This window comes from Coregonus clupeaformis, unplaced genomic scaffold (genome assembly GCF_020615455.1).
Source record: "Coregonus clupeaformis isolate EN_2021a unplaced genomic scaffold, ASM2061545v1 scaf4214, whole genome shotgun sequence".
NCBI lineage: Eukaryota > Metazoa > Chordata > Actinopteri > Salmoniformes > Salmonidae > Coregonus > Coregonus clupeaformis.
In genome coordinates this window covers 2194-29642 of record NW_025537668.1, presented here as the reverse complement: position 1 = coordinate 29642, position 27449 = coordinate 2194, and the positions used below count along the sequence as shown (strand labels likewise).

The 27449-nt window shown below is 49.1% G+C and overlaps 1 pseudogene; it reads right to left on the bottom strand.

Moving 5' to 3' along the window:
- Positions 1–649: 649 nt before the first annotated feature.
- On the bottom strand, positions 650–24430 carry LOC123490617 (annotated as a pseudogene).
- Positions 24431–27449: the final 3019 nt, after the last annotated feature.

Genomic DNA, 27449 nt, shown 5'->3' with positions numbered 1-27449 from the left:
CATATAGAGGTTCTGTGGGTCTCTGCATCCTATCAGGGTACCACATGCGTCCCAGGTGCTTGGACACCTCTGTGTGTATCTGTTCCATGTTACTATAACTATCACAAGGCACCAGAACCTCCTCCATGATGGACAGCTGAGTCAGTCTCATCCCACACATCTTTTTATTTTCTTATTTATCATTTAATTATTTTTGTGTAAATTTTATTTATTTTGCGGGTTTTTTTACCCCCTTTCTCGTGATATCCAATTGGTAGTTAAAGTCTTGTCCCATCGCTGCAACTCCCGTACAGACTCGGGAGAGGCGACTGTCGAGAGCCATGCGTCCTCCGAAACACAACCCTGCCAAGCCGCACTGCTTCTTGACACACTGCTCGCTTACCTCCGGAAGCCAGCCGCTTCCGTACAACTGGCGACCGTGTCGGCGTGCATGCGCCCGGCCTGCCACAGGAGTCGCTAGAGCACAATGGGTCAAGGACCCATCCCCGGACGACGCTGGGTCAATTGTGCGCTGCCTCATGGGCCTCCGTGACCGGCTGTGACACAGCTGCGCCACTCGGGAGGCCCTTCCCACACATCTTCACAAACTCCACGAAGCCTCTACATGTGACCTCACACTCCCTGAGGCCAATGGCTGACAGGCTCTTACAGGGCTCCCTGAGGCCAATGACTGCAGCCCGTTGGCATAGACCACCAGCTCCTCTGGATGGGGGCAGTGAAGCCCGATGCGACCCAAGCATCGCTGTGAATTGAATGAATAAATTATATGAGCTAAAATGCCAGAGGTTATAACTTGAAACCGGCCGGGATTCAATCCGATCGCAAAGATCGCATTCACCATAAACGTTGCATACGTCAGCTTAAATATAAAACTTTTCCCCAAATCGGAAAAACAAATAACATTTAATTGTTAAAAGTCCAATGCAGCCGTTTTTAATCTCAATGTCAAATCGTTGATGGGTAACAGTTAAGTACCTTACTGGGGTTGTTTTCAGATAAAATTGTCAAAAAGAACAGCCTGGTCTCAGAGCAAAATGTCTTAACTCCTATTAGTAAGATATGTTACTTTATGTTAGGCAACATTACATTGGCCTATGTAAATCCGGGACTCTCAAATTACTATGCTATGTTACATTTTCATAAATACTTAATAAACGAAAGGAGGGTGGGCGTATAACACAAACATGGGGTGGCAGGTAGCTTAGTGGTTAAGAGCGTTGTGCCAGTAACTGAAAGGTCGCTGGTTCTAATCCCCGAGCCGACTAGGTGAAAAATCTGTCGATGTGCCCTTGAGCAAGGCACTTAACCCTAATTGCTCATGTAAGTCGCTCTGGATAAGAGCGTCTGCAAAATGTAAAAAAAAATTTGCAACCCAAAGGAACGCCTGTTCAAATCTCATCACAGACAACTTTAGTATTTTAGCTAATTAGCATCTTTGAAACTACTTAGCATGTTAACTAACCCTTCCCCTAACCCTAATCTTAACCTTTTAACTTAACTCCTAAACCTAACCTTAACCCTAACCTTAACCATAACCATAACCTTAACCCCTAACCTAGCAAAACCTATCATACTAAAGCAGTTGAACATATTATATCATACTAAAGCAGTCAAACATAATATATAATTCACGGGGGCCAGTATGAAAAAATGTATGCACTCACTAACTGTAAGTCGCTCTGGATAAGAGCGTCTGCTAAATGACTAAAATGTAAATGTAATTCGCATACCGCCCCAACAGATCCACATATGACGCAATCTCTATTGCACTCCACACTGCCCTTTCCCGCTTGGACAAAAGGAACACCTACGTGAGAATGCTGTTCATTGACTACAGCTCAGCATTCAACACCATAGTGCCCACTAAGCTCATCACTAAGCTAAGGACCCTGGGGCTAAACACCTCCCTCTGTAACTGGATCCTGGACTTCCTGACGGGCCGCCCCCAGGTGGTAAGGGAAGGCAACAACACATCTGACATTCTGATCCTCAACACGGGGGCCCCTCAGGGGTGCGTGCTCAGTCCCCTCCTGTACTCCCTGTTCACCCATGACTGCATGGCCAGGCACGACTCCAACACCATCATTAAGACGGTGGTAGGCCTGATCACCGACAAAGATGAGACAGCCTATAGGGTGGAGGTCAGAGACCTGGCAGTGTGGTGCCAGGACAACAACCTCTCCCTCAATGTGAGCAAGACAAAGGAACTGATCGTGGACTACAGGAAAAGGAGGGCCGAGCACGCCTCCATTCACATCGACAGGGCTGTAGTGGAGCAGGTCGAGAGCTTCAAGTTCCTTGGTGTCCACATCACCAACAAACTATCATGGTCCAAACACACCAAGACAGTTGTGAAGAGGGCACGACAAAGCCTATTCCCCCTCAGGAGAATGAAAAGATTTGGCATGGGTCCTCAGATCCTCAAAAAGTTCTACAGCTGCACCATCGAAAGCATCCTGACCAGTTGCATCGCCGCCTGGTATGGTTACTGCTCGGCGTCCGACCCCAAGGCGCTACAGAGGGTAGTGCGCACCGCCCAGTACATCACTGGGGCCAAGCTTCCTGCCATCCAGGACCTCTATACCAGGCGGTGTCAGAGGAAGGCCCTACACATTTTCAAAGATTCCAGCCACCCTAGTCATAGACTGTTCTCTCTGCTACCGCACAGCAAGCGGTACCGGAGCACCAAGTCTAGGTCCAAAAGGCTCCTTAACAGCTTCCACCCCCAAGCCATAAGACTGCTGAACAGTTAATCAAATGGCTACCCAAACTATTTGCGTTTACCCCCACGGTTTTTACGCTGCTGCTACGCTGTCACTTTACCCCTACCTACATCTACAAATTACCTCGACTAACCAGCACATTGACTCGGTACCTGTACCCCCTGTATATAGCCTCGTTATTGTTATTTTATTGTGTTACTTTCTTTTTACTTTAGGTTATTTAGTAAATATTTTCTTAACTCTTATTTTTCTAAAAAAACGGCATTGTTGGTGAAGGGCTTGTAAGTAAGCATTTCACGGTAAGGTGACAGTCTACACCTGATGACACATAGGCTCCCGGGTGGCGCAGTGGTCTAAGGCACTACATCTCAGTGCTAGAGGCGTCACTACAGACCCTGGTTCAATTCCAGGCTGTGTCACAAACCGGCTGTGATTGGGAGTCCCATAGGGTGGTGTACAATTGGCCTGGTGTCGTCCGGGTTTAGCTGGGGTAGGCCGTCATTGAATTTGTTTTTAACTGACTTGCCTAGTTCAATAAATAAAAATGTGACAAATAAAATGTCATTTGATTTGTAGGAAATGGGCCGGTTTCCCGGGAACAGATTAAGCCTAGTCTAGTACTAATGTACTGTTCTTAGTCCAAGACTATAGGCTTAATCTGTGTCCAGGAAACCGGCCAATAAAGTTTGATTGATTGATTGAATGACCTTGGGTGAGTGTCTGACCAGGGCATCCCAGCTGCTCTTCTTGATGGAGTGGAAGAGTGTCTGACCAGGGTTCTCACTGACTGCGACGATGCACAGGTGTTCCAGGTTGATATGATTCTTTCTTATTTTATTTTAACCAGGTAAAGCCCATTGAGACCCAGAGTCTCTTGTTCAAAGGAGACCTGTCCAAGAAGGCAGCAACAATCAATACATTACAGAATTAACAACATACAACAACACAATACAATACAACAACATGATCCAGCCTAAAAAAAAAAGCATTTACACTCCTCTGTAACAGAGTCTCCCATCAACATTTTAAATTAATTCAGTGGCACTAACATATCTAGATGAAGCCTGGATTGTCGACTATTCCAGGCCTCTGGTGCACAAGACGAGACGGCAGTCTTCCCTAATACTGTAAATGCCCTGGGGACTTTAAGTAGCAACCACCTAGCAGACCAGGTCTGGTACCTGCTGGTGGTGAAGGAGACCAGACTACAGTAGCAACCACCTAGCAGACCGGGTCTGGTACCTGCTGGTGGTGAAGGAGACCAGACTACAGTAGCAACCACCTAGCAGACCAGGTCTGGTACCTGCTGGTGGTGAAGGACACCAGACTACAGTAGCAACCACCTAGCAGACCGGGTCTGGTACCTGCTGGTGGTGAAGGAGACCAGACTACAGTAGCAACCCCCTAGCAGACCGGGTCTGGTACCTGGTGGCGAAGGAGACCAGACTACAGTAGCAACACCCCTAGCAGACCAGGTCTGGTACCTGCTGGTGGTGAAGGAGACCAGACTACAGTAGCAACCACCTAGCAGACCGGGTCTGGTACCTGCTGGTGGTGAAGGAGACCAGACTACAGTAGCAACCACCTAGCAGACCAGGTCTGGTACCTGGTGGTGAAGGAGACCAGACTACAGTAGCAACCACCTAGCAGACCGGGTCTGGTACCTGCTGGTGGTGAAGGAGACCAGACTACAGTAGCAACCACCTAGCAGACCAGGTCTGGTACCTGGTGGTGAAGGAGACCAGACTACAGTAGCAACCACCTAGCAGACCAGGTCTGGTACCTGCTGGTGGTGAAGGAGACCAGACTACAGTAGCAACCACCTAGCAGACCGGGTATGGTACCTGCTGGTGGTGAAGGAGACCAGACTACAGTAGCAACCACCTAGCAGACCGGGTATGGTACCTGCTGGTGGGGAAGGAGACCAGACTACAGTAGCAACCACCTAGCAGACCAGGTCTGGTACCTGCTGGTGGTGGAGGAGACCAGACTACAGTAGCAACCACCTAGCAGACCAGGTCTGGTACCTGGTGGTGAAGGAGACCAGACTACAGTAGCAACCACCTAGCAGACCGGGTCTGGTACCTGCTGGTGGTGAAGGAGACCAGACTACAGTAGCAACCACCTAGCAGACCGGGTATGGTACCTGGTGGTGAAGGAGACCAGACTACAGTAGCAACCACCTAGCAGACCAGGTCTGGTACCTGGTGGTGAAGGAGACCAGACTACAGTAGCAACCACCTAGCAGACCAGGTCTGGTACCTGCTGGTGGTGAAGGAGACCAGACTACAGTAGCAACCACCTAGCAGACCGGGTCTGGTAACCGCTGGTGGTGAAGGAGACCAGACTACAGTAGCAACCACCTAGCAGACCGGGTATGGTACCTGGTGGTGAAGGAGACCAGACTACAGTAGCAACCACCTAGCAGACCAGGTCTGGTACCTGGTGGTGAAGGAGACCAGACTACAGTAGCAACCACCTAGCAGACCGGGTCTGGTACCTGGTGGTGAAGGAGACCAGACTACAGTAGCAACCACCTAGCAGACCAGGTCTGGTACCTGGTGGTGGTGAAGGAGACCAGACTACAGTAGCAACCACCTAGCAGAACAGGTCTGGTAATGAAGGAGACCAGACTACAGTAGCAACCACCTAGCAGACCGGGTCTGGTACCTGCTGGTGGTGAAGGAGACCAGACTACAGTAGCAACCACCTAGCAGACCGGGTCTGGTACCTGCTGGTGGTGAAGGAGACCAGACTACAGTAGCAACCACCTAGCAGACCGGGTCTGGTACCTGCTGGTGGTGAAGGAGACCAGACTACAGTAGCAACCACCTAGCAGACCGGGTATGGTACCTGCTGGTGGTGAAGGAGACCAGACTACAGTAGCAACCACCTAGCAGACCGGGTCTGGTACCTGCTGGTGGTGAAGGAGACCAGACTACAGTAGCAACCACCTAGCAGACCGGGTCTGGTACCTGCTGGTGGTGAAGGAGACCAGACTACAGTAGCAACCACCTAGCAGACCGGGTCTGGTACCTGCTGGTGGTGAAGGAGACCAGACTACAGTAGCAACCACCTAGCAGACCGGGTCTGGTACCTGCTGGTGGTGAAGGAGACCAGACTACAGTAGCAACCACCTAGCAGACCGGGTCTGGTAACCGCTGGTGGTGAAGGAGACCAGACTACAGTAGCAACCACCTAGCAGACCAGGTCTGGTAACCGCTGGTGGTGAAGGAGACCAGACTACAGTAGCAACCACCTAGCAGACCAGGTCTGGTACCTGCTGGTGGTGAAGGAGACCAGACTACAGTAGCAACCACCTAGCAGACCAGGTCTGGTACCTGCTGGTGGTGAAGGAGACCAGACTACAGTAGCAACCACCTAGCAGACCGGGTATGGTACCTGCTGGTGGGGAAGGAGACCAGACTACAGTAGCAACCACCTAGCAGACCAGGTCTGGTACCTGCTGGTGGTGGAGGAGACCAGACTACAGTAGCAACCACCTAGCAGACCAGGTCTGGTACCTGGTGGTGAAGGAGACCAGACTACAGTAGCAACCACCTAGCAGACCGGGTCTGGTACCTGCTGGTGGTGAAGGAGACCAGACTACAGTAGCAACCACCTAGCAGACCGGGTATGGTACCTGGTGGTGAAGGAGACCAGACTACAGTAGCAACCACCTAGCAGACCAGGTCTGGTACCTGGTGGTGAAGGAGACCAGACTACAGTAGCAACCACCTAGCAGACCAGGTCTGGTACCTGCTGGTGGTGAAGGAGACCAGACTACAGTAGCAACCACCTAGCAGACCGGGTCTGGTAACCGCTGGTGGTGAAGGAGACCAGACTACAGTAGCAACCACCTAGCAGACCGGGTATGGTACCTGGTGGTGAAGGAGACCAGACTACAGTAGCAACCACCTAGCAGACCAGGTCTGGTACCTGGTGGTGAAGGAGACCAGACTACAGTAGCAACCACCTAGCAGACCGGGTCTGGTACCTGGCGGTGAAGGAGACCAGACCTACAGTAGCAACCACCTAGCAGACCAGGTCTGGTACCTGGTGGTGGTGAAGGAGACCAGACTACAGTAGCAACCACCCTAGCAGAACAGGTCTGGTAATGAAGGAGACCAGACTACAGTAGCAACCACCTAGCAGACCGGGTCTGGTACCTGCTGGTGGTGAAGGAGACCAGACTACAGTAGCAACCACCCAGCAGACCGGGTCTGCGTACCTGCTGGTGGTGAAGGAGACCAGACTACAGTAGCAACCACCTAGCAGACCGGGTCTGGTACCTGCTGGTGGTGAAGGAGACCAGACTACAGTAGCAACTTCACCTAGCAGACCGGGTATGGTACCTGCTGGTGGTAAGGAGACCAGACTACAGTAGCAACCACCTAGCAGACCGGGTCTGGTACCTGCTGGTGGTGAAGGAGACCAGACTACAGTAGCAACCACCTAGCAGACCGGGTCTGGTACCTGCTGGTGGTGAAGGAGACCAGACTACAGTAGCAACCACTAGCAGACCGGGTCTGGTACCTGCTGGTGGTGAAGGAGACCAGACTACAGTAGCAACCACCTAGCAGACCGGGTCTGGTACCTGCTGGTGGTGAAGGAGACCAGACTACAGTAGCAACCACCCTAGCAGACCGGGTCTGGTAACCGCTGGTGGTGAAGGAGACCAGACTACAGTAGCAACCACCTAGCAGACCAGGTCTGGTAACCGCTGGTGGTGAAGGAGACCAGACTACAGTAGCAACCACCTAGCAGACCAGGTCTGGTACCTGCTGGTGGTGAAGGAGACCAGACTACAGTAGCAACCACCTAGCAGACCAGGTCTGGTACCTGCTGGTGGTGAAGGAGACCAGACTACAGTAGCAACCACCTAGCAGACCAGGTCTGGTACCTGCTGGTGGTGAAGGAGACCAGACTACAGTAGCAACCACCTAGCAGACCAGGTCTGGTACCTGCTGGTGAAGGAGACCAGACTACAGTAGCAACCACCTAGCAGACCGGGTATGGTACCTGCTGGTGGTGAAGGAGACCAGACTACAGTAGCAACCACCTAGCAGACCAGGTCTGGTACCTGCTGGTGGTGAAGGAGACCAGACTACAGTAGCAACCACCTAGCAGACCAGGTCTGGTACCTGCTGGTGGTGAAGGAGACCAGACTACAGTAGCAACCACCTAGCAGACCAGGTCTGGTACCTGCTGGTGGTGAAGGAGACCAGACTACAGTAGCAACCACCTAGCAGACCGGGTATGGTACCTGCTGGGTGGGTGAAGGAGACCAGACTACAGTAGCAACCACCTAGCAGACCGGGTCTGGTACCTGGTGGTGAAGGAGACCAGACTACAGAGGTGAAGAGGGAGTTTACCCAAAAGGGCTTTGTAGATAAACACATACAAATGTATCTTTCTGCACATATAAAGTGAGGTCCATTTGGTACAAGGTGCAATGATGGGTGAGTGACTTGGCATTTGTAATAAAGGACGCATGATAAACAGAGTGCAGTCTCTGTAGGACAGAGGAGGCTGCATGCGAATACAACAAGTCAACATAATCAACTACAGAGAGAAAAGTGGCCTGAACAAGCTTCTTTCTAGCCATAAGTGGGAAGCAGGCATTATTACAAAAATAAAAACCCAATTTCAATTTAAGCTTCCTTTACAAGATTATCCTTATGAACTTTAAAGGACAACTTGTCATCCAACCATGTACCTGGGTATTTGTAGGATGACACTTTTTCAATGGATAAGTCACCAGATGTGACAATGCTAACCTTCTCTGGCTGAGTGCGAGCTCTGGTAAAGGTCATGAATTTAGTTTTTTGTACATTCAAGACCAGTTTGAGACCATAAAGGAAGGCCTGCAGTGACTGAAAAGCAGTCTGGAGCTCTTCAACAGCCTGAACCAGAGAAGGAGCACATTAATATATGACTGTATCATCTGTATATAGATGCAACTTTTCTGGTTGCATCCCATTTCCCAAATCATTCATAAAAATTGAGAACAACACAGGAGCTAAAATGGAACCCTGGGGCACACCTCTATTAATCTCAAGAAAGCTAGACTTGTGATTGTCAGCATATACACAGTGTTCTGTCAGAGAGATAGTTCCTAAACCAATCTACTGCCCCTTCACTGAGGCCTATCAGTGAAGCCCCCCTGCTGGGGCGACAGGTAGCTTAGTGGTTAAGAGCGTTGTGCCAGTAACCGAAAGGTTGATGGTTCTAATCCCTGAGCCCACTAGGTGAAAAATCTGTCGATGTGCCCTTGAGCAAGGCACTTCACCCTAATTGCTCCTGTAAGTCGCTCTGGATAAGATCGTCTGCTAAATGACGTAAATGTAAAATACCTACAGTGGGGAAAAAAAGTATTTAGTCAGCCACCAATTGTGCAAGTTCTCCCACTTAAAAAGATGAGAGAGGCCTGTAATTTTCATCATAGGTACATGTCAACTATGACAGACAAAATGAGGAAAGAAAATCCAGAAAATCACATTGTAGGATTTTTAATGAATTTATTTGCAAATTATGGTGGAAAATAAGTATTTGGTCAATAACAAAAGTTTCTCAATACTTTGTTATATACCCTTTGTTGGCAATGACACAGGTCAAACGTTTTCTGTAAGTCTTCACAAGGTTTCTCACACACTGTTGCTGGTATTTTGGCCCATTCCTCCATGCAGATCTCCTTCTAGAGCAGTGATGTTTTGGGGGCTGTCGCTGGGCAACACAGACTTTCAACTCCCTCCAAAGATTTTCTATGGGGTTGAGATCTGGAGACTGGCTAGGCCACTCCAGGACCTTGAAATGCTTCTTACGAAGCCACTCCTTCGTTGCCCGGGCGGGTGTGTTTGGGATCATTGTCATGCTGAAAGACCCAGCCACGTTTCATCTTCAATGCGCCTTGCTGATGGAAGGAGGTTTTCACTCAAAATCTCACGATACATGGCCCCATTTATTCTTTCCTTTACACGGATCAGTCGTCCTGGTCCCTTTGCAGAAAACAGCCCCAAAGCATGATGTTTCCACCCCCATGCTTCACAGTAGGTATGGTGTTCTTTGGATGCAACTCAGCATTCTTTGTCCTCCAAACACGACGAGTTGAGTTTTTACCAAAAAAGTTATATTTTGGTTTCATCTGACCATATGACATTCTCCCAATCCTCTTCTGGATCATCCAAATGCACTCTAGCAAACTTCAGACGGGCCTGGACATGTACTGGCTTCAAGCAGGAGGACACGTCTGGCACTGCAGGATTTGAGTCCCTGGCGGCATAGTGTTTTACTGATGGTAGGCTTTGTTACTTTGGTCCCAGCTCTCTGCAGGTCATTCACTAGGTCCCCCGTGTGGTTCTGGGATTTTTGCTCACCGTTCTTGTGATCATTTCTTGACCCCACGGGTGAGATCCAGATCGAGGGGAGATTATCAGTGGTCTTGTATGTCTTCCATTTCCTAATAATTGCTCCCACAGTTGATTTCTTCAAACCAAGCTGCTTACCTATTGCAGATTCAGTCTTCCCAGCCTGGTGCAGGTCTACAATTTTGTTTCTGGTGTCCTTTGACAGCTCTTTGGTCTTGGCCATAGTGGAGTTTGGAGTGTGACTGTTTGAGGTTGTGGACAGGTGTCTTTTATACTGATAACAAGTTCAAACAGGTGCCATAGGTTCATTAATAATACCAGCTGTTATCTTTAAGAGGGATCCAGGTGATCCACAGGTTCAGTAATAATACCAGCTGCTATCTTTAAGAGGTAGGGATCCAGGTGATTCACAGGTTCAGTAATAATACCAGCTGCTATCTTTAAGAGGGATCCAGGTGAGCCACAGGTTCTGTCATGAGCCCTCTCACTCCACCGGGTTACCACCTTAATTGGTTTCCACTATCTTCCACTCTGCTCACCTCCCTCTCTCTACTCAGCCTAACTAGCTCCACCTGTCCCTGCTCTGCTCGGGCTCTAATTACTCTGCCAGCTGCGCTGCATTACCCACTAACCTCTCCCAGTATTTAAGGCCCTGTCTTTCAGCTCTCCGGTGTCAGATCGTCTGCAAAGCTCACACCGAACCTGTTTGCTCGCGCTTCTGGCTCACCCTGGTTTTGTGACCCCGGACCTGCCTGTTTATTGGATACTCTTCTGCCTTAGGAGATCCAGACCTGCTTCTGCCATTACGACTCCTGACTACTCTTTCAATCCCGGTAACTCTGACCAGCCTTCTGCCTTGCTACTACGTATTTTTGGATTCCCTTGAACTGTACTGCTGCCTGGTTTCATTCCGCCCCTGTTGTGTCTGTGTCTCCCCCAGGACTTCTGGACCACCCACCACCGGCTTCATAGGGACGTATCTCGCTGCCACTGGGGGGCACAGACCCAGCGCATTGGACGGGATCCCTGTTACCCCTGGAGCCTTCATTTCACTCCCTACTTCCCCTTTTCCCTTAAGTTTAATAAACTTTCTGGTGTGACGTAATTGTGGTCCTCTGGTCGTCTGTCTGAATCGCGACAGTACGATCTGACCATTATGGACTCAGCGCACCACTTTCCCGACATGGAGACCGACGAGCATGAGCAGCAGTTCCAGCAGCAGCAACAACAACTCGCCATGCTCATTCAACTCCTCACCAACCTTACCCCAGCCAGTCTGCCCACCAGCCCAGCCCCCCGAGTTACCTGCCCCGGTCATTGCAGCCGCTGCTCCGAAACCCAAGATTGGAAACCGAGCGGTTCAACGGCGATTCAACCCAGGTCCGGCCATTCCTGACTAGCTGCCGACTTCAGTTCTCCTTGCAGCCAAGGACCTTCGCCACGGAGGGGGCTAAAGTTGGGTATGCCATCACTCACCTGACGGGCCGAGCCTCGACTCTGGGGAACAGCAGAGTTCGAACGTCAAACCCCCGCATGTGCAACCTTCGACCTGTTTGCTGAGGAGATGCTGAAGGTGTTTGACCTGGATTCACCCACCGTAGAGGCGTCTCGTGAACTGTTCAGTATTCGACAAGGCAGACGTACAGTCGCGAGACCATTCCATCGACTTCCGAACCCTGGCTAGACGAAGTTCTTGGAACACACCACCGTTGGTGGACGCCGTTCTTCCATAGTTTGGCTGACTATATCAGGGACCCGAGTTGGTCTCCCACGAACTGCCTTCCACTCTTGATGAAGCCATCGCACTGACTGTCAGGATCGACAGAAGGATACAGACCCGTCGTCGTGAGAGGGGGCGCCAAGGTCCACCTACTACCGGCATTCGGAGAGATCCGACTGGGCTCCTGTCATCTACTGCCACTCACCCAGGTCGAGCTTGATCAGTCTGAGCCTGGAGATTGGGCGAGCCTCCCTCACTCCTGCAGAGCGCCAGCGCCAGCTTCACCTCAAACCTCTGCCTCTATTGTGGAGGTGATGGACATCGTGTGGTAACCTGCCCTTTAAAGGGCCGAAGCTCACCGGGCGTAGGGGGAGTCCGGTCGAGTTCAATGACCATCCAGTCCTCCGACCGCAAACCCCTGCTGCAAGTTCACCTCCGCCTCTCTGACTCAACTCACACCCTGGCTGCTCTGGTGGATTCTGGCGCCGAAGCCAACATAATGGACGTCAGGCTGGCACGCCAACTGGGACTGGAGAACCTCCGTTTGACACCTCCTATTCCTGCCCGGGCACTGGACGGACACTTACTCGGATCGGTCACTCATGTCACGGCCCCGGTCTCGATGGGTCTGTCCGGGAAACCATCAAGAAACTATCCAGTTTCACCTGCTCCCTCTCCAGGCCAACCCCTCATCCTGGGTTACCCATGGCTCCGCCCGGCACAACCCTCAGCTCGACTGGGTGACCGGGGTGATCAGGAGTGGGAGAGGACTGCCACGAACCTGCCTGCTTGCTGCCGCACTACCCCCTCGGCCAGTACCTACTAACTCCGCTCCGGACCTCTCAATGTCCCAGAATGCTACCATGGTCTCAGAGAGGTGTTTAACAAAGCAAGAGCCACATCTCTGCCCCTCACCGACCGTACGACTGTGCCATCGACCTCCTCCCCTGGAACAGCTCCTCCAAGGGGTCGTCTTTATTCGTTGTCTGCTCCTGAAAGAAAGTCCATGGGAGGACTACATCAATGGCTCTCTGTCCGCAGGGATTAATCCGTTCATCTTCATCTCCTGCTGGTGCTGGCTTCTTCTTTGTGGGGAAGAAGGACGGATCTCTTCGCCCCCGCATCGACTACAGGGACTCAACGACACTCACAGTGAAAACCCGTTACCCTCTGCCTCTGCTCACCTCTGCTTTTGAGTTGCTCCAGGGAGCCACTGTTTTTACCAAGTTGGATCTCAGAAACGCTTACCACCTAGTGCGGATCCGGGAGGAGATGAATGGAAAACCGCATTCAATACACCAACAGGCCACTACGAGTATCTGATTATGCCTTTTGGCCTCACCAATGCTCCTGCTGTGTTCCAGGCTCCTAGTGAATGATGTACTGCGGGACATGTTAAACAAGTTTGTCTTCGTTTACCTGGATGACATCTTAATTACTCCAGAAACATGTCTGAACACACCCGCCATGTCCAGCAAGTCCTTCATCGTCTTCTGAGAATTCCTCTACGCCAAGGCAGAGAAATGTAGTTTCACGTCAAGACAGTGGCCTTCCTGGGGTACATAGTGGCAGAAGGAAGTATCCAAATGGATCCTGCCAAAGTATCAGCAGTCACTTCGTGGCCAGTTCCGGAGAACAGAAAGAAGCTGCAACAGTTTCTGGGGTTTGCTAACTTCTATAGGAAGTTTATCCGGAACCTACAGTACCGTTGTACTGCCCCTCTCACTGCTCTAACCAGCACCAAGCAACCCTTCACCTGGACCCCAGCAGCCGACAAAGCCTTCAGTAGCCCTCAAGGTGAGGTTCACCTCCGCTCCCATCCTCCAGATGCCTGATGTGGACCGGCAATTCATTGTGGAGGTGGACGCCTCGGATGTGGGAGTTGGTGCTGTGATTTCTCAGTGGGCTGCGGGAGGATAGGAAGCTCCATCCCTGTGCCTTTTTCTCACGTCGGTTGTCCCCTCTGAGTGCAATTACGACATAGGGAACCGTGAGCTGCTGGCTGTGAAGCTTGCCTTGGAGGAGTGGCGTCACTGGCTGGAGGGGTCCACCATTCCATTTCTCGTTTGGACCGATCACAAGAACTTGGAGTACATCCATGCGGCCAAACGGTTGAACTCCAGGCAGTCCCGCTGGGCCCTGTTCTTCACCAGGTTTAATTTCACTCTGTCATACCGGCCTGGATCACGCAACACCAAGCCAGACGCCCTCTCCCGTCAATTCCAGAAGGATGACACCCCCTCCAAGGACCCTGTGTCGATTCTGCCAAGTCCCTGCATCACGTTGCAGCTCTGACCTGGGCTGTTGAGGAACAGGTGCTGGAGGCTCTCCGTAACCAGCCAGGTCCCAGCACTTGCCCAGCTGACCGCCTCTTTTTGTCCCCGAAGACCTGAGGTCCCAGGTCATTCAGTGGGGACATGACTCCCGCCTAGCTTGTCACCCTGGCTCCACTCCAGCACTTACAACCTGCTCGCCCAGAGGTTCTGGTGGCCCTCTCTGAGGGAAGGATGTTCGGGAATTCGTCAAGCCTGCCCCATCTGCAACCAACACAAGTCGTCCTGCCAGCCCCCAGCCGGATTGCTGCAGCCCCTGCCTGTGCCCAGACGTCCCTGGTCTCACATCGCCCTTGACTTTGTCACGGGGCTGCCCCCCTTCAAGTGGCATGACCGTCATTCTCACCATCGTTGACCGTTTCAGCAAGATGGCACACTTCATTCCCCTCCCCAAGCTCCCAACCGTAAGGAGACCGCCCAGGTGGTCCTGGAACACGTCTCCGGATCCACGGACTGCCAAGGGGATGTTGTTTCTGACCGTGGTCCACAATTCTCCTCCGCTTTTTGGAAGGAGTTCTGTCACCTGCTGGGAGCCACAGTCAGTCTGACTTCCGGATTCCATCCCCAATCCAATGGGCAGTCAGAGCGGGCTAATCAGGAGCTCGAGAAGGCACTGCGATGCATGACTTCACGCAACCCCCACTCCTGGTCGCAGCAATTGACATGGGTGGAGTCACGCACACAATTCTCTGACCTGCTCTGCCATCGGTATGTCCCCTTTCCAATGTGTTTATGGATACCAGCCTCCTCTGTTTGCCAGCCAGGAGGAGGAGGTTACTTGCCCATCTGCACTTGCTTTTGCCCGTCGATGTCGCCGCACCTGGTCACAAGCCCGAGTCACACTCCTCAGGTCCGTTGCCAGCTACACTACCGGGGCCAACCGCCGGAGAAATTCCTGCTCCCACCTACCATGTTGGTCAAAGGGTGTGGTTGTCATCGAAGAACCTGCCACTCAGGGTGGAGTCGCAAGAAGCTGGCACCTCGGTTCATTGGGCCATTCCCTATCATAAGAGTGATTAGCCCAACTGCTGTCCGGCTCCAACTGCCTAATTCCCTGAGGGTGCACCCCACTTTCCATGTGCTAAGATTAAGCCCATCCATGAGAGTCCGCTGGTCCCTGCTGCGCCCTGGTCCTCCTCCTCCACGGCTCGTCGATGGTGGTCTGGTTTACACCGTCCGCCGCCTGCTTCGGTCCAGACGGAGGGTAGGGGTCTCCAGTACCTCATTGACTGGGAGGGCTATGGACCTGAGGAAAGGACCTGGGTGCCAGCTAGTCGGATTGTGGAGTAGGACTCTCATCACCGCTTTCCCAACGGCATCCTGATCAACCTGCAATCCGTAGGGGCCGCCCCAGAGGGTCCTAACCGTCCGGCCCTTCCGGCTTCCTGTCCTGTGCCTGATCCTGTCTACGGGACCTGTCCCATCTCCCGACCACGGCCCTCCGGCTTCCTCCGAGGATGAGGACGTTCACTCAGACCGTTCGGAGGAGTTCTAGCCCTCCTCCGGCTCCCCTCCTCCCGCCCGGCGTGGTGTTGCTCTTGGACTTCTGGGGCCTCCCTCGGGGGGTTCTGTCATGAGCCCTCTCACTCCACCGGGTTACCACCTTAATTGGTTTCCACTATCTTCCCTCTGCTCACCTCCCTCTCTCTACTCAGCCCAACTAGCTCCACCTGTCCCTGCTCTGCTCGGCTCTAATTACTCTGCCAGCTGCGCTGCATTACCCACTAACCTCTCCCAGTATTTAAGGCCCTGTCTTTCAGCTCTCCGGTGTCAGATCGTCTGCAAAGCTCACACCCGGAACCTGTTTGCTCGCGCTTCTGGCTCACCCTGGTTTTGTGACCCCGGACCTGCCTGTTTATTGGATACTCTTCTGCCTTAGGAGATCCAGACCTGCTTCTGCCATTACGACTCCTGACTCACTCTTCAATCCCGGTAACTCTGACCAGCCTTCTGCCTTGCTACTACGTATTTTTGGATTCCCTTGAACTGTACTGCTGCCTGGTTTCATTCCCGCCCTGTTGTGTCTGTGTCTCCCCCAGGACTTCTGGACCACCCACCACCGGCTTCATAGGACGCACTCGCTGCCACTGGGAAGGCACAGACCCAGCGCTGGGCACGGATCCTGTTACCCCTGGAGCCTTCATTCACTCCCTACTTCCCTTTTCCCTTAAGTTTAATAAACTTTCTGGTGTGACGCAATTGTGGTCCTCTGGTCGTCTGTCTGAATCGTGACAGGTTCAGTAATAATACCAGCTGTTATCTTTAAGAGGGATCCAGGTGATTCACAGGTTCAGTAATAATACCAGCTGCTATCTTTAAGAGGTAGGGATCCAGGTGATCCACAGGTTCAGTAATAATACCAGCTGCTATCTTTAAGAAGGAGGGATCCAGGTGATCCACAGGTTCAGTAATAATACCAGCTGTTATCTTTAAGAGGTATGGATCCAGGTGAGCCACAAGTTCAGTAATAATACCAGCTGCTATCTTTTAAGAGGGATCCAGGTGATCCACAGGTTCAGTAATAATACCAGCTGCTATCTTTAAGAGGTAGGGATCCAGGGGTGAGCCACAGGTTCAGTAATAATACCAGCTGCTATCTTTAAGAGGTAGGGATCCAGGTTGTCTGGACCTGCAGACTTTTAGTGTCTATTGCCTTCAGTGCTTTATAGACCTCAGCATAAGAAACAGGCTCAAAGTTAAAATGGTTCACATGAGGGCCTATATGATAGTTTACTGTAACAGAGCTTACATTAGAGGCCTGGGCCCCACCATTATCAAAAACTGAACCAGCAGATATGAAGTGCTTGTAAAAACAAAACTACAGTATCAGCTTCATCCTTCACTTCTTTAGAATCCATCATGAAATGGTCAGGAAGCCCAGAGGATACATTAGAACCTGACACTGATTTGATTAGCTTCCAGAACATGGTAGGGTTTAGGTTCTCTGCATTTAGATAGAAATCTGATTTGGACTTCCTGATCAATCCTGTACATTTGTTTCTTAGAGCTCTGAAGGAGGCCCAGTCAAAAGGAGCATTTGTATGTCTCGTTTCTTTCTAATTAATTCTGCCAAGTTATCTGATAACCAGGGATTGTCCCTACCACTGTTTCTAAATTTATTCACAGGGACATGCTTATCACAAATTGACACACATTTCGTATAAAAATAGTCCAAGGTGTTACAGGAGAGGGGTCGCAGTTCCGGAGCGACCCACTAGGTGTCATCCTCCGAAAACCATAGTCACCTCCTCACTCAGTCGGGACTAATCATCTTCCTATTGGTGTCACCTGTGTCTATCTGATTCACCTGTGTATTTATGCCCTTACTTCCCTGTGTTCCCTTGCTCAGTTTTCTCTGCTAGTTCCTTTATGACAAGCAGTACGTATCAGTGTCGGATCACATGACGGAGTTACAGGTACTCGAGAAGTGTTCTCCCTGTGTCATTGTGGTTTTCCAGTCAGAGTTAGTATTTCGTATTGTTTGTTGTCAGCCTGTTTTTTGGAGATCTCTGTGCTCCTCATTTGTTTTCGTGTATTGTTTTGTATCCTGGCTTCGGGACCACCAGTAAAGATCCTTGTTTCACCATCTCTGCCTACTGCCTACTGTCTATCCTGCACCGCACCTGGGTCACACCTCACACCAACCCTTACACCAAGGCAGTGTCAACATCGGGAATCAGACTTACCCTGTCAATATTATGGTACAGATCATGTAAGAACGCTTGGCTCATCAAACTGTCTAAAATGTATTTTAAAAATATAACGGGGTTTGGCTTTGGTCATTTTTTAATTTCTACCACAAGCAGTTGCACAGTGATCACTGACAGAGAAGAGGGCCAATAGCAGCTCATCGCTCAGCAGGTGGTAGTTCAACGCTAGTTCCCTGAGACCACAGCACTGGTCCGCCACACTCAGGATACCTAGACAGAGGAAAACAAGGAAGGTCAGAATGTGATTAGGATGCTTGGCTAAATGGATTTAATGGGACACAACTTTCCAAGAAAGAAGCACATCCTTCATTTTGACTTGAGACCCGTGCTCTGTTCCAATATACACACCTAGCATACCATGTACGCTAGAATGAAGTATTGTATGCTAGAATGGATATTGGAACTTGAAACCCTTTTGAGGCTCTATCACCCACCTGCTGGGGAGACATGAGGGCAGCTGCTCATCTTTAGCAGTTTCAGGGTATCATTGTTGTTGGCTACCAGGACTTTGAGTGACGGGTCATCCACTGGTGTGTCATCTATCTTAATGGAGGACAGGGACTTGGAGTTGACAAACACCACTGTCAACGCTGACGCAAAGTGGGACTGAGGAGAGACACACAAAACATGCAATTAAGTTAAATGCACATCAAGGTAACACTTTGCATGTAACTGTCTCTATGTTAGGACACTAGACAGCTGTGAAAAATAACTGTCTAAGTGTCTCTATGTTAGGACACTAGACAGCTGTGAAAAAGAACTGTCTAAGTGTCTCTATGTTAGGACACTAGACAGCTGTGAAAAATAACTGTCTAACTGTCTCTATGTTAGGACACTAGACAGCTGTGAAAAATAACTGTCTCTATGTTAGGACACTAGACAGCTGTGAAAGATAACTGTCTCTATGTTAGGACACTAGACAGCTGTGAAAAATAACTGTCTAACTGTCTCTATGTTAGGACACTAGACAGCTGTGAAAATAACTGTCTAACTGTCTCTATGTTAGGACACTAGACAGCTGTGAAAAATAACTGTCTAACTGTCTCTATGTTAGGACACTAGACAGCTGTGAAAAAGAACTGTCTAAGTGTCTCTATGTTAGGACACTAGACAGCTGTGAAAGATAACTGTCTCTATGTTAGGACACTAGACAGCTGTGAAAAATAACTGTCTAACTGTCTCTATGTTAGGACACTAGACAGCTGTGAAAAATAACTGTCTAACTGTCTCTATGTTAGGACACTAGACAGCTGTGAAAAATAACTGTCTAACTGTCTCTATGTTAGGACACTAGACAGCTGTGAAAAATAACTGTCTAACTGTCTCTATGTTAGGACACTAGACAGCTGTGAAAAATAACTGTCTCTATGTTTTTTTTTTTTTTTTTTTTGGGGGATGGATCAGCTTAATATTGCAGATAGATTGTATCTTCTATCAATGTAATTGTCTGCATCACTTCAATCCCCCATGTTTATTTTTATTTTTTATATATATATTCCCCCTTTATTACTTTTCAACCCCACCATCCTTTCCCTACTTGGAGTAAATTAGTGAACAACAACGGCCAGGCCTCTACTTCCGGTCTATACTTACTATCTACACCTTATGGACAGAGTTAATTTTACAATAATTCTATATCTATATCTATATATATATATCATTTATTTATTTTTTTGCTACTGAACTTCTTCTACTCTCAACCTCTCCGATCATTTTCATGATCCATCCGGTTTGCTTCTAAATGCCATATCTTTCTAACTGTGCTCTTTCCCAAAAGCTCCCAACATACAACCTATATACTTATTATGGACACAGTATGCTTACATTATTAGCTATCTTTGTTATTATTTGTTGTTATTTGTTATTAGTCCCATCCTTCAACTCTATTCAAAACCTCCCATCTATCTCTTAACACCATCCATATAGGATTTCTATTTGCCATATATATTTCAACCGTACTGTGATGTTTTACAAAAGTTCTGAACCTTTCTATTCTCATTGCTTCTACAGATTGTGAATTAAAAATAAACATTTTTGCTAAAAGTATTATTATATTATTGATTGATTGACTATGACTTTTCAGATCACCCAGTAATGCTATCTGCAAGGTTAGTTCCAGGTAAATATTGCAATCCTTTAGCCATTCCTGGACCTGTGTCCAAAACAAGCTACAAATGGACAGAACCAAAACAAATGATCTAATGATTCTATCTCTTTCACAGCAAAATCTGCAGAGCTGGGAAGATTGTGATCCCCATATAAATAACATTCTATTGGTAGCAAGAATTTTATATAATAATTTAAATTGAAAGATTCTTATTTTTGAATCCGGTGTCGATTTTGCGTGTCAGTTCATAAACACTATGCCATGGGATCGGTACGTCAAAGATCTCTTCCCAACTATTTTGCAATCTATATGGGACTGTCAATCCTTTGGTCCTTAAGTGAAACTGATATACTTTTTTATTTATCACAGTTTTCCTTAACCAATTTGTTCTTTAATGCAAGGCCGACAGACAAGTTCCTTACTTTCTCCCCCCTTCAACTTTCCTCTTCCACTTTTGCGGTAAGGCTGCAATTATTTGGTTGTAATTTTGGGTAGAGCAGACATTTCCATATGTTTTTGTTAGCTGCATGTGCGACATAACTCCACCAGTCCTACAGATGATATCATTTACGGAAGATTATACCTTTTTTAAACATTCTGTCAAAAAATTAAGGTTTTTGTCAATTAGTATATTTGAATTTAACCACAATATTTGTTGCATTATTTGTTCTGTCGTTTCTGGAGGATTAAATTGAAATTGCAACCAACTTTCTATGGCTTGTTTTAGAAATAGTGACATTTGGGAGATTATTTCCCTTTTTCAAATAACTGAAAGTGAGAGGTTGCAATCTGAATAAAGGGAAAAAGGCCTTTCTTGAACAGTGGGTGAGACAATCTTACTAATTTGCTTGAGAACCAGTTCGGATTTAAGTATAACTTTTGGATGACTGAAGATTTTAGTGATAGGTCTAATGCTTTAATATTTAATAATTTCTGTCCTCCGAATTCATATTCATTATATAAATATGCTCTTTTAATTTTGTCTGGCTTGCCGTTCCAAATAAAATTGAATATTTTTTTCTCATATAATTTAAAAAACTGTTTGCTAGGCGTAGGCAAGACCATAAGCAAATAGGTAAACTGGGATAATACTAAAGAGTTAATCAGGGTGATTTTTCCACAAATTGACAGGTATTTTCCTTTCCATGGTAGTAAGATCTTATCTATTTTTGCTAACTTTCTATTAAAATTTATTGAAGTGAGATCATTTATTTCCTTTGGGATATGTATTCCGAGTATATCTACATCACCATCAGACCATTTTATTGGTAAACTACATGGTAATGTAAAAATTGTATTTTTTAGTGATCCAATACGTAATATAGTACATTTGTCATAATTTGGTTTTAATCCAGAGAGGTTAGAAAATGTATCTAGATCCTCTATGAGGCTGTGGAGGGATTCTAGTTGTGGATCTAAAAGAAAACATGAATCATCTGCGTACAATGACACCTTGTTTTTAAGCCCTGTATTTCTAATCCTCTGATATTATTATTGGATCTGATTTTAATAGCTAACATCTCGATGGCCACAATAAATAGATATGCCGATAGTGGACAACCTTGCTTCACTCCTCTTGACAGTTTAAAACTTTCTGAGAAATAGCCATTATTTACTATACATGATTTTGACCCATTTTATAAGAGATTCTCCAAAATTGAAATGCTCCAGGCATTTATATATAAATTCCAGTCGAACTTTATCAAATGCCTTTTCGAAGTCTGCTATGAATAGCAGGCCTGGTTTCCCATATTTTCCATAGTGTTCTATTGTTTCCAATACTTGCCTTATATTATCTCCAATGTATCTTCCATGTAAAAAACCTGTCTGATTAGAATGAATAATATCCGACAATACCTTTTTAATTCTATGCGCTATACATTTTGCTAGGATTTTGCATCACAACACTGAAGTGTAAGTGGCCTCCAATTTGTAAATGGACTGGATCTTTATATTTTCCACTCTCTATGTTAGGACACTAGACAGCTGTGAAAAATAACTGTCTCTATGTTAGGACACTAGACAGCTGTGAAAAATAACTGTCTCTATGTTAGGACACTAGACAGCTGTGAAAGCTAACTGTCTCTATGTTAGGACACTAGACAGCTGTGAAAAATAACTGTCTAACTGTCTCTATGTTTGGACACTAGACAGTTGTGAAAAATAACTGTCTCTATGTTAGGACACTAGACAGCTGTGAAAAATAACTGTCTAACTGTCTCTATATTAGTGTCATGAATCCTGCTTCCTGAGTCTGTTTCTGCCTGTGTTGCCGGTTTTCTGTCCTGGAGTCTGTTTCCTGAGGTTCCTGAACGCACCCTGTCTGGTTGCCGGGCGACGAAGCTAGGCGGGAGATCTCTCTATTACCCGCACCTGCATCTCATCAGCTATCTGCACACCTGGTCCTGATCATCACCTCTCCACTTCATAAGCTCTGACCTGACATCCATTCCCTGCCGGATCGTTAGCCATGAACAGTATGTTGTGTCAGCGTATCAGCCTCAAGTTTGCTAGAGTTAGTTTTGTTGTTTTGTACTTTTTGCTTGCCGTGTACTTACCTCCGTTTACTCTGTCTACAGTTATTCTCCCGGAACATTCACCCCACCCTTGCCTGGTCGTCGGTGGGTTCTGTAACATCATTGGATCTTCCTATTCACTTCCACCAACTCACCTCCGCTGCCCGCTCCGTCTCCCTGAATTATCCTGCTTCCACATTTGAGTCGTTAAATAAATACTCCCTTCTGTCTCCTCACCTTGTCCTGGTCTGCTTCTGGGTTCTGCTTTAGAGAATCGTGACAATTAGGACACTAGACAGCTGTGAAAGCTAACTGTCACTTTGTTCGGACACTAGACAGCTGTGAAAGCTAACTGTCTAACTGTCTCTATGTTAGGACACTAGACAGCTGTGAAAGCTAACTGTCTCTATGTTAGGACACTACACAGCTGTGAAAGCTAACTGTCTCTATGTTAGGACACTAGACAGCTGTGAAAAAAAGTTGTCCAGATTCAGATGTGCGTATGACACCAAAACACACCACCACCTGTCCTGGTGTGTGTGCGCCCGAACATGCCTGCCTGCCTGTGTTTATGTGTGTGTGTGTGACCCAGTGGGGTGTAATTCCCTGGCTGTGATGTAGGGTGTAATTCCCTGGCTGTGATGTAGTGTGTAATTCCCTGGCTGTGATGTAGGGTGTAATTCCCTGGCTGTGACGTAGGGTGTAATTCCCTGGCTGTGACGTGGGGTGTAATTCCCTGGCTGTGACGTAGGGTGTAATTCCCTGGCTGTGATGTGGGGTGTAATTCTCTGGCTGTGACGTGGGGTGTAATTCTCTAGCTGTGATGTTGAGTGTAATTCCCTGGCTGTGACGTAGGGTGTAATTCCCTGGCTGTGACGTGGGGTGTAATTCTCTAGCTGTGATGTTGAGTGTAATTCCCTGGCTGTGATGTGGGGTGTAATTCCCTGGCTGTGACGTGGGGTGTAATTCTCTAGCTGTGATGTTGAGTGTAATTCCCTGGCTGTGATGTGGGGTGTTATTCCCTGGCTGTGACGTGGGGTGTAATTCCCTGGCTGTGACGTGGGGTGTAATTCCCTGGCTGTGACGTGGGGTGTAATTCCCTGGCTGTGACGTAGGGTGTAATTCCCTGGCTGTGACATAGGGTGTCATTCCCTGGCTGTGATGTTCAGTGTTATTCCCTAGATATGATGTTGAGTGTAATTCCCTGGCTGTGACGTGGGGTGTAATTCCCTGGCTGTGACGTGGGGTGTAATTCCCTGGCTGTGACGTAGGGTGTAATTCCCTGGCTGTGACGTAGGGTGTAATTCCCTGGCTGTGACGTGGGGTGTAATTCCCTGGCTGTGACGTAGGGTGTAATTCCCTGGCTGTGACGTGGGGTGTAATTCCCTGGCTGTGACGTGGGGTGTAATTCCCTGGCTGTGACGTGGGGTGTAATTCCCTGGCTGTGATGTGGGGTGTAATTCCCTGGCTGTGATGTTCAGTGTAATTCCCTGGCTGTGACGTGGGGTGTAATTCCCTGGCTGTGACGTGGGGTGTAATTCCCTGGCTGTGAAGTGGGGTGTAATTCCCTGGCTGTGACGTAGGGTGTAATTCCCTGGCTGTGATGTAGGGTGTAATTCCCTGGCTGTGACGTGGGGTGTAATTCCCTGGCTGTGATGTGGGGTGTAATTCCCTGGCTGTGACGTGGGGTGTAATTCCCTGGCTGTGACGTGGGTGTAATTCCCCTGGCTGTGACGTGGGTACCTGGGAGACGTCCATGAAGCTGGGTCTGGCTGTGACGTGGGTACCTGGGACACGTCCATGAAGCTGGGTCTGGCTGTGACGTGGGTACCTGGGAGACGTCCATGAAGCTGGGTCTGGCTGTGGAGATGAGCCCCAGGGTCTTAATGGGACAGTTGACCAGCTGGGACAGGATTTCACAGGCTGCCTCCGCCGACTATGTACAGCTGTCCACCTGCAGGAGAGGAGGAGGAGGGAGGAGGGAGGAGGATGAGGAGGAAGTAGAGGAGGAGGAGTAAGAAGGAGGAGGAGGAGGAGGAGGAGGAGGAGGAGGGATGAGGAGGAGGAGGAAGGAGAGGTGGAGAAGGAGGAGGAGTAAGGAGAGCAGGAGGAGGAGGAGGAGGAGGAAGGAGGAGGGTGTAGGAGGGAGGAGTAGGAGGAGGAGTAGGAGAAGGAGTAGGAGGAGGAGTAGGAGGAGGAGTAGGAGGAGGAGTAGGAGGGAGGAGGAGGAGGAGGAAGGAGAGGAGGAGGAGGAGGAGAAGGAGGAGGAGTAAGGAGAGCAGGAGTAGGAGGAGGAGTAGGAGGGAGGAGTAGGAGGAAGGAGTAGGAGGAGGGAGGAGTAGGAGGGAGGAGTAGGAGAAGGAGAAGGAGTAGGAGGAGGGAGGAGTAGGAGGAGGGAGGAGTAGGAGGGAGGAGTAGGAGTAGGAGAAGGAGTAGCAGGAGGGAGGAGTAGGAGGGAGGAGTAGGAGAAGGAGGAGAGAGGAGTAGGAGGAAGGAGTAGGAGGGAGGAGTAGGAGGAAGGAGTAGGAGGAGGGAGGAGTAGGAGAAGGAGTAGGAGGAGGGAGGAGTAGGAGGGAGGAGTAGGAGAAGGAGTAGGAGGAGGGAGGAGTAGGAGGAAGGAGTAGGAGGAGGAGTAGGAGGGAGGAGTAGGAGAAGGAGTAGGAGGAGGGAGGAGTAGGAGGGAGGAGTAGGAGAAGGAGGAGGAGGAGGGAGGAGTAGGAGAAGGAGTAGGAGGGAGGAGTAGGAGAAGGAGGGAGGAGTAGGAGGAGGAGTAGGAGGAGGAGAGGCAGGGATTATTATTTTTGGAACATGAACAATACTCCCAACAGTCAACAGACAAACACTGGTTGTATCCGAAATCGCACCCTATTCACTATAGTGCACTACATTCTTAGAACAAAAGGTGTTATCTAGAACCTTAAAGGCTTCTTCGGCTGTCCCCATAGGAGAACCCTTTGAATAACAGTTTTTGGTTCCAGGTAGAACCCTTTGTACAGAGGGTTCTACATGGAACCCAAAAGGGTTCTACCTAGAACCAAAAAGGGTTTTTACCTATAACCAAAAAGGGTTATCCTATGGGGACAGCCAAAGAACCCTTTGGGAACAATTTTTTCTAAAAGTGTATGGGTAATTATGGGCCCTGGTCAAAAGTAGTGCACTACATTGGGAATAGGGTGCCATTTTAGACGTAGGCACTGTTTGCATAAATTAACTAAGCCAATTTATTCCATCCAATTCAGTTCAAATAGAATTTGAAATAATTGTAAATACTTTAGCTGGATTTGATTGAGCTTCCATGGTACAATGGAACCAAAGAAATAGTCCTAAAAGTGCAAATCCCACCTTATACACTAAAGGCGGTCAAGCAAACGCACAAAGTATTTAAAATACTATTTGAACCCAGGTCCACACACACAGTCTCCTAGCCTCAGTCAGTGTGTTAATAGCTAACATTAGCTCCAAGGAGCGATGAGTCATGATGGTTGCTGTAGACAGATGGCCAGAATTAAGGAGGTCACACATTGTTTACGGCAGACAGCCATCTCTCTCTCTCGCCCTCTCTCTCTCTCTCGTCTCTCTCTCTGTCTCTCTCTCTGTCTCTCTCTCTCTCTCTGTCCTCTCTCTCTCTCTCTCGTCTCTCTCTCTCTCTCTTCTCTCTCTCTCTCTCTCTCTCTCTCTCTCTCTGCTCTCTCTCTCTCTCTCTCTCTCTCTCTCTCTCTCTGCCCCCCCTCTCTCTCTCTCTCTGCTCTCTCCGTCTGTCTGTCTGTCTCTCTCTCTCTCTCTCTCTCTCCGTCTCTCTCTCTGTCTCTCTCTCTGTCTCTCTCTCTGTCTGTCTGTCTGTCTGTCGTGGGCGTTCTGCTGCACACCTCTGCCTCCAGGGCTTGGCTGGGGCCATGTCGGTAATGAAGGGGAGAGGGAAGGGTGGATAGAAAGGGGTGGATAGAAAGGGGTGGATAGAAAGGGGTGGGGCAGTTGGGGAAGAAGGTCAGTGTGTCACGATCGTCTGAAGGAGGAGACCAATGCGCAGCTGTTAAGAAGTGAACATGATGACTTTAATAATCAAAGCACGTAACTACAAAACAAAAAATGACGAAACGTGAAGTCCAACAGTACATAGACTAAACAGGAACACGGAAACCATAACCCACAAAACAAAGGAGAAAAACACACAGAATATAATATGGCTCCCAATCAGAGATAACGAGCCGACAGCTGACACTGTTACCTCCGATTGGGAGTCACAGACCAATCACCATAGACACAAACAAAATGAAACTCACCCATCCCCAACACCACCAAATGAAATACACCCAAACAAATGAAAGTGAACAACCCTGGCTCAAATATCAAAGTCCATGGAGCCAGAGTGTCACAGTGCCCCTAAAGGTGCGAACTCCGGGCGCACCAACATCAGGACTAGGGGAGGTCTGGGTGGCGTCTGTCCACGGTGGCGGCTCTGGCCCCCGTGATCCCCAACCCCACCACAGTCACAACCTGCTTCGGTAGCCTCCTCGCAAGACCACCCTCCAACTAACCCCACCTGGACTAAGGCAACACCGACTAAGGGGCAGCATCGGCCTAAGGGGCAGCACCGGGATAAGGGGCAGCACCGGGATAAGGGCAGCACCGGCCTAAGGGGCAGCACCGGACTAAGGGCAGCACCGGCTAGGGGCAGCACCGGGCTAAGGAGCAGCACCGGACTAAGGGGCAGTACCGACTAAGGGGCAGTACCGACTAAGGGGCAGTACCGACTAAGGGGCAGTACCAGGCTGAATGGCGGATACTGGCTGGACGGCTCTGGTGGCTCCCGGCTGGTCGCTCTGGCGGATCCCGGCTGGACGGTTCTGGGCGGATCCCGGCTGGACGGTTCTGGCGGATCCCGGCTGGACGGCTCTGGCGGATCCCGCTGGACGGCTCCTGGCGATCCCGCTGGACGGCTCTGGCGAGTCCCGCTGGACGGCTCTGGCGGGTCC